A 6,501-nucleotide genomic window follows, 5' to 3' on the forward strand; every position below is an offset into this window, starting at 1 on the left:
ATAGAATGAATGTAAAACTAATGTTCTCCCATGTAAACTATCACACAATTCACAATAAAACATGTATATGTATCTAAAAAAAGTAGATTATCAGGCCTTACTGAGTAGCCTGTCTTAGTCTGGATGCTCCACTCACACTTGTCCACCATGGATGACCCTACTGGTATTTGAAATACAGTTGGTAAAGCTTCCACAATCATAGCAACAGTTAAGCCACAGCACTACAAGAAACTGACAGACAGGTAGTGGGCACTTAGCTTAACGATCTTGCGTCCCTTGCTCAGACAACAAAAAAAGCCCAAGTAAATTCATTTTTGTTGTTGTTAGGAGCCATTGAGGCGGTACCAACTCATAGCAACCTTATGCACAACAGAAGGAAATACTGCCTGATCCTGGGCTAACCTCACAATTGTTGCCATGCTTGAGGCCATTGATACTGCCACTGTGCCAATCCATCTTGCTGGGGGGGTCTTCCTCTTTTTCTCTGACCTTACCAAACATGATATCCTTCTTCAGCAACTGGTCCCTCCTGACAAGATGTCTGAATTATGAGAGACAAAGTTTGGTCATCCTGGCCTCCAAGGAGCACTCTGACTGCACTTCTTCCAACACAGATCTGTTGGCTCTTTTGGCAGCCCAGAATAGGTTCAGTATTCTCCTCCAACACCATAACTCAAAAGCATCAATTCTTCTATGGTCTTCCTTATTCATGTGGTTGTCAGATTCAAAATGGCCAATACCAGTCCATTTCAGCACACTGATGCCTAAGATATTGATGCTTATGCATTCCATTTCATTTTTGACAATTTCCAATTTTCCTAGATTCATACTTTGTACATTCCGTGTTCCGATTATTAATGGATGTTTACAGCTATTTCTCTTCATTTTGAGTTGTACCCCATCAGCAAAGAAGGTCCCGTGGGCTTTACTCCCACAGGCTTTACTCCATTTGCACCATCACAGTCAACTCTACTTTGAGAAGGCAGCTCCTTCTTCAAGCAATTCAAGCTTTTAAGATCCCAGGTGTATAGCAATACTTTTTGACTTACCTTCGTATATTCTTAACAGCAAAATGAAATCTACTACATGAGACCAAATGTTCAACGTTTACATAAAAGCAAAAATGAGAAGGCAAAGGGAACGGTGGTGGTGGTGGTGGTGTGCCGTGGAGTTGATTCCAACCCTTTACAGATTTTCCAAGTCTGTAAATCTTTACGGGAGCAGAAAGCCTCATCTTTCTCCTACAGAACTGCTGGTAGTTTCAAACTGCTGACCTTTAGGTTAGCAGCCCAACTCGTAACCACTATGCTACCAGAGCTTCTTAAAAGGAAGGGAAGCTAGATTAATGGAAATAGAGCAAAGAGAATGGAAATAATGAGGATGCTGACGCATAGTAAAAACTGTAACCAATAGCATAGAATAATCTGGACAAAAATTGTTAAAAGGAAATTTAATTTTCTCTGTAAACTTTTACCTATAACACAATAAAATATTATTTAAAAAATAAAGAACCTTAGAGCCCAGGTCTCCTAACTCTTAAGTTTTTTCTTTCTCTACTATTGTTCTTATAAAGTTGAATAAATGGACTAGCATAACTATTTCATATGAATTGTAGGCCTCAACTTAAAGGATAAAGACAAGTAAAATAGTATTTTTTTCTCCAAACAGGCAGAATTTACTAGGAGGAAGAACAATGGCAAATATTGAAATTTTTATATTAGTCTGTAGAAGAGTATGGACTCTTTTTCTATTTTAAAAACTAATTTAAACATTTATTAAGAATTATTTAAAGAGTAATACCACACAAAATGGTTTTAGGACAACTCGATCTTTGCAAACTAGTTTAATTTTATCTAAACTTCGCACTATGTGTCAAATACTCAAAATAGATCTATGACTTTAAAAAAAAACTAAAACTATGAAACTCTTATATAAAAATATGAGGTAAAGTTTTATGAACTACTCTTTGACAATGGATTCTTAGATATGACACCAAAAGCACAAGCAATAAAAGACAAATACAGAGATTGGATTTCATCAAAATTAAAATTTTTTGTGTAACAAAAGACTATTTAAAAAGTGAAGGGACAACCTACAAAATGGGAGAAAATATTTGGGAACCATATATTTGACAAGATGTTTTGTTATTGTTAGATTCCATCAAGTCAATTCTGACTCATAATGACTTTGTATAGGGTTTCCAAGGAGCACCTAGTGAGCTTGAACTGCCAACCTTGCAGTTCAAACTGACCTTGCAGACCAGCACATTGACCTGCAGTGCCACACCAGGACTCTAATAAGACTTTAGTATCCAGAATTTATAAAAGAACCTACAACTCAACAACAAAAAAACAAACAATCCAATTTTAACAAGGGCAAAGGACTTTAATAGATATTTCTCCAAATAAGATATTGTTGGTGTTGTTGTTAAGTGCCATTGAGTCGGTTCTGACCCATAGTGACCCTGTATAGGGTTTCCCAAGAATGGCTGGTGAGCTTGAACTGCCAACCTTGCGGTTCAAACTGACTTTGAAGTCGAGTGCATTAACCCATAGCACCACACCAGGACTCCAAATAAGATATACAAAATGTATATAAGCTATATAAAAGGTCAATACACACATGAAAAGATGCTCACCATCACTAATCATTATTGCTGTTAAGTGTCTATGATTTGTGATTTGAAAACACCATGGATTGGATCAGGAACATCTCAGACCTAAAATTGATACCTTTGCTCTAAAAATCATTAAAAACGTCTTTCACAGCAGATTTGCCTAATTTAACATGTCATTTGATTTTCTGACTGCTGCTTCCAATGAGTATTGAATGTGGATCCAAGCAAATTGAAGTCTTTGACAACTTCAATCTTTTCTCCGCTTATCATGATGTTATTTATTGGTCCAGTAGTGAAAATCTTTATTTTCTTTACATTAAGGTGCAATCCATGTATTTCCCCATCTTTTGTTGAAGACTAGTCTTTGCTCTTCATCAGTAAGTTTTTAAGTCCTCTTCATTTCCAGCAAGCAAGGTTATGTCATTTATATATAGAACGTTGTTTATGAGTCTCCCTCCAATCCTGATGCCATGTTCTTCTTCATATAATCCAGCTTCCCAGATTATTTGCTCAGCATACAGACTGAACAAGTATGGTGAAAGAATTCAGCCCTGGCACATACCTTTCCTGATTTAAAACCCCACAAAACCCCCCTGTTCTGTCCTAACAACTCATGAGCACAATTACGTGTACTGGAATACCCCTTCCTCATAATTATGGATCTTTTCAAGTTGGTTGAATTTCTGGCAACTCTCTGTGACGTACTGTTACAATGTTTTTAAATTACTTCAACAAAATTTTACCTGAATGTGATTTTAATGATATTGTTTGATTATTTCAGTATTCCTTTGGATTACTTCTCTTTGTATTGACCACAAATATGGATCTTTTCCAGTTGGTTGGTCAGGTAGTTGTCTTCCAAATTTCTTGTATTAGAAGCGTGAGCATCTACAGTGTTGCATCAGTTTACTGAAAGATTGTATTCTGCCAAATCCTGAAGACTTGATTTTTGCCAATGCTTTTGATATAGTTTGGACTTCTTCCTTTAGTATCATTGATTCTTGATCATATGCTACCTCTTGAAAGGGTTGAACCTCAACAATTTATTTTTGGTACAATGACTATGTATTCCCCCCATCTTTTGTTGATGCTTCCTGCATCATTGAACATTTTACCCATAGAAACCTTCGCTATTACAAATTAATTTCTTCTTCAATGATTTCAGTTTGAGAAATACTGAGGATGTCCCTCACTTTTGATTTTCTAACTCTAGGTCTTTGCACATTTCATTGTAACACTCTTTCTTCACGAGCCGCCCCTTGAAATTTTCTGTTCAGCTCTTTTACTTCATTTCTTCCATTTGATTTAGCTTCTCTGCACTCAAGAGTAAGTTTCAGAGTTCTTCTGACATTCATTTTGGTATTTTCTTTTTTTTCATAATCTTGACTGTTCTTTAATCTTGATCATTATGTACATACATACATGGATAATAAAACCTAAAATATTTTAATAAAAATCAATAAAACATGTTCATGTATTTACAACGGTTTTTAAACATTCTTCATATTTTTCTGAAGCTCTGAACATGACAAGTATTCAAGTAACATAAATTTCTCATGAGTTTATACACACCTTAAAAGAAATGTTTGCAGATGCTGATTGTATGATGAATGGCCTCTTTCATAAAAGAATTGAAAACACTTTAAGTGTATTTTTCCTAATGAATTACAATCTCCATATTCAGATTTAATCAACCACCTTTGCTCATATAAAAATTAATCATTTGACTTTTTATTTATACATACAATCACCTTTAGAAAGCAGTAATCACTCTGTTCATTTTCTCACTAATTAAACAACCCTGACTTCTAGGCCAGGCCCTGTGCTACATTTAGGGGATACTATAATTTTGGTGTGGCGCTGTAAGAAAGCACTGGACTGCAAACCACAGGTCAAAGGTTCAAACCCACAAGTTGCTCCTTGGAAACCCTACACAGGGTTGCTATGAGTGGAAACGGACTCAACGGCACTTAACAAGAACAACAAAATAATTTTCTCTGTAAACCTTACCAAATTCTTAATGATATGGTGTGCTGTAAGATAAGTAATGGACTGTTAACCATAAGATCAGCAGTTCAAAGCTACCAGCCAATCCTCAGAAACCCTATATATGGTCACTATGTGTTAGAAGTTACTCAATGGCATTTAACAACAACAAATGAGCAATCAGTTGGATCCCTCTATATTAATAATGACAGTGCTGAAAAGGAAATTAGGAAAGAAATACCATTTACAATAGTCACCCAAAGAACGAAATACTTAGCAATAAATGTAACCAGAGAAACAAAGGAACTATACAAAGAAAACTACAGAACTCTACTACAAAAAACCAAAAGAGACTTACAAAAATGGAATAATATACCATGCTCCTGAATAGGAAGACTTAACATTGTGAAAATGTCAATACTACCCAAAGCAATCTACACATATCACACAATCCCAATCCAAATTCCAATGAAATTCTTTAGAGAGATGGAAAAAACATTGACAAATTTTATATGGAAAGGAAAGAGACCCAGGATAAGCAAAACACAGCTTAAGAAGAACGAAGTTGGAATCCTCTTACTCCCTGATTTCAAAATTTACTACATGCCTACAGTGGTCCAAACAGCCTGGTTCTGGTACAATGAAAGATACACAGATCAATGGAACATAATTGAGAATCCCGAAATTAACCCATCCACATACAGCCAACTGATCTTTCACAAAGGACCAAAGTACATTGAGTGGGGAAGACACAGTCTCTTCAACAGATGGTGCTGGCAGAACTGGAAATCAATAGGCAAAAAGTTCTGAAAACACAATCTAATAAATAATTGGTAATAAAATATAAAGAATTTTCATACATTAAACAGAGACTTCGGGAACCCCTGAGACTATGGCACTTAGTCACCCTCCAGATCAGGATATGAACTCATCCCCATGGCTCAATTTTCACCCAAACAACAGACAGTTGTCTAAGGAGACCAATAATACTAGTAAGGTACACATACCTTAGAATAATCAACCATTTGAGATGGGCAAAAAGGGCAGCATTTACCCAAGGAAAAAGTTCAGAAGGGATAGGTAAGAAGGAGGAATGAAAACAGGAAATACAGGGAGGAAACGGGGTAAGTGATGTGACACTGTGAGAATTGCAATCAATGACACGAAACACAGTGTGTATCAATTGTTGAATGGAAAACTGATACACTCTGTAAACCTACACCCAATTCACAATAAAAAGTTTTAACAAATAATAATGTTAATCATATTCCTATAAAAGAAAACCATAAAGTCATTTCAAATGATATTATAGAAGAATATATGGAAATATGGTTATGATATATGTGTATTATATACATAATATAAAGCATATTACAGAAAGCATTATTATATTACCTGATTTATTTAAACTATATACATACAAAAAATTATTAAGATTATATCTTACAAAAGAATAATGATGAATCTGCAAAACACCTCATAACATGGATGAACCTGGAGGACATTATGCTGAATCAAATAAGTCAATCACAGAAGCACAAATATTATATGAGACTATTACTGTAAAGACTCAAAAAATTTTTCATACTAAAAGATACATTCTTTGATGGTTATCAGGAATGAGGAGGAAGGGAGAGTAATTCACTGGCTAGAGGGTAGACACATGTTAATATGGGAGACAGGAAGGCAATACAAAAGAAGAGGGAGGTTGACAGAAGAATGATGAAGAAAGGTGAAGATACAGAGAGGTATGCAAGGGCTAAAGGGGATAGAGGTGAACAGTGAAAATTTATACATACAAACTTGGAACAACTGTATTCTGTGTGTAGATACATTGTCAGAGACACAGCCTAAATGGGCATGGGAGGAAGAGTGATGTGTGTATATATATATATATA

The sequence above is a fragment of the Chrysochloris asiatica genome, unplaced genomic scaffold, assembly GCF_000296735.1.
Source record: "Chrysochloris asiatica unplaced genomic scaffold, ChrAsi1.0 scaffold00793, whole genome shotgun sequence".
In the NCBI taxonomy this organism is placed as follows: domain Eukaryota; kingdom Metazoa; phylum Chordata; class Mammalia; order Afrosoricida; family Chrysochloridae; genus Chrysochloris; species Chrysochloris asiatica.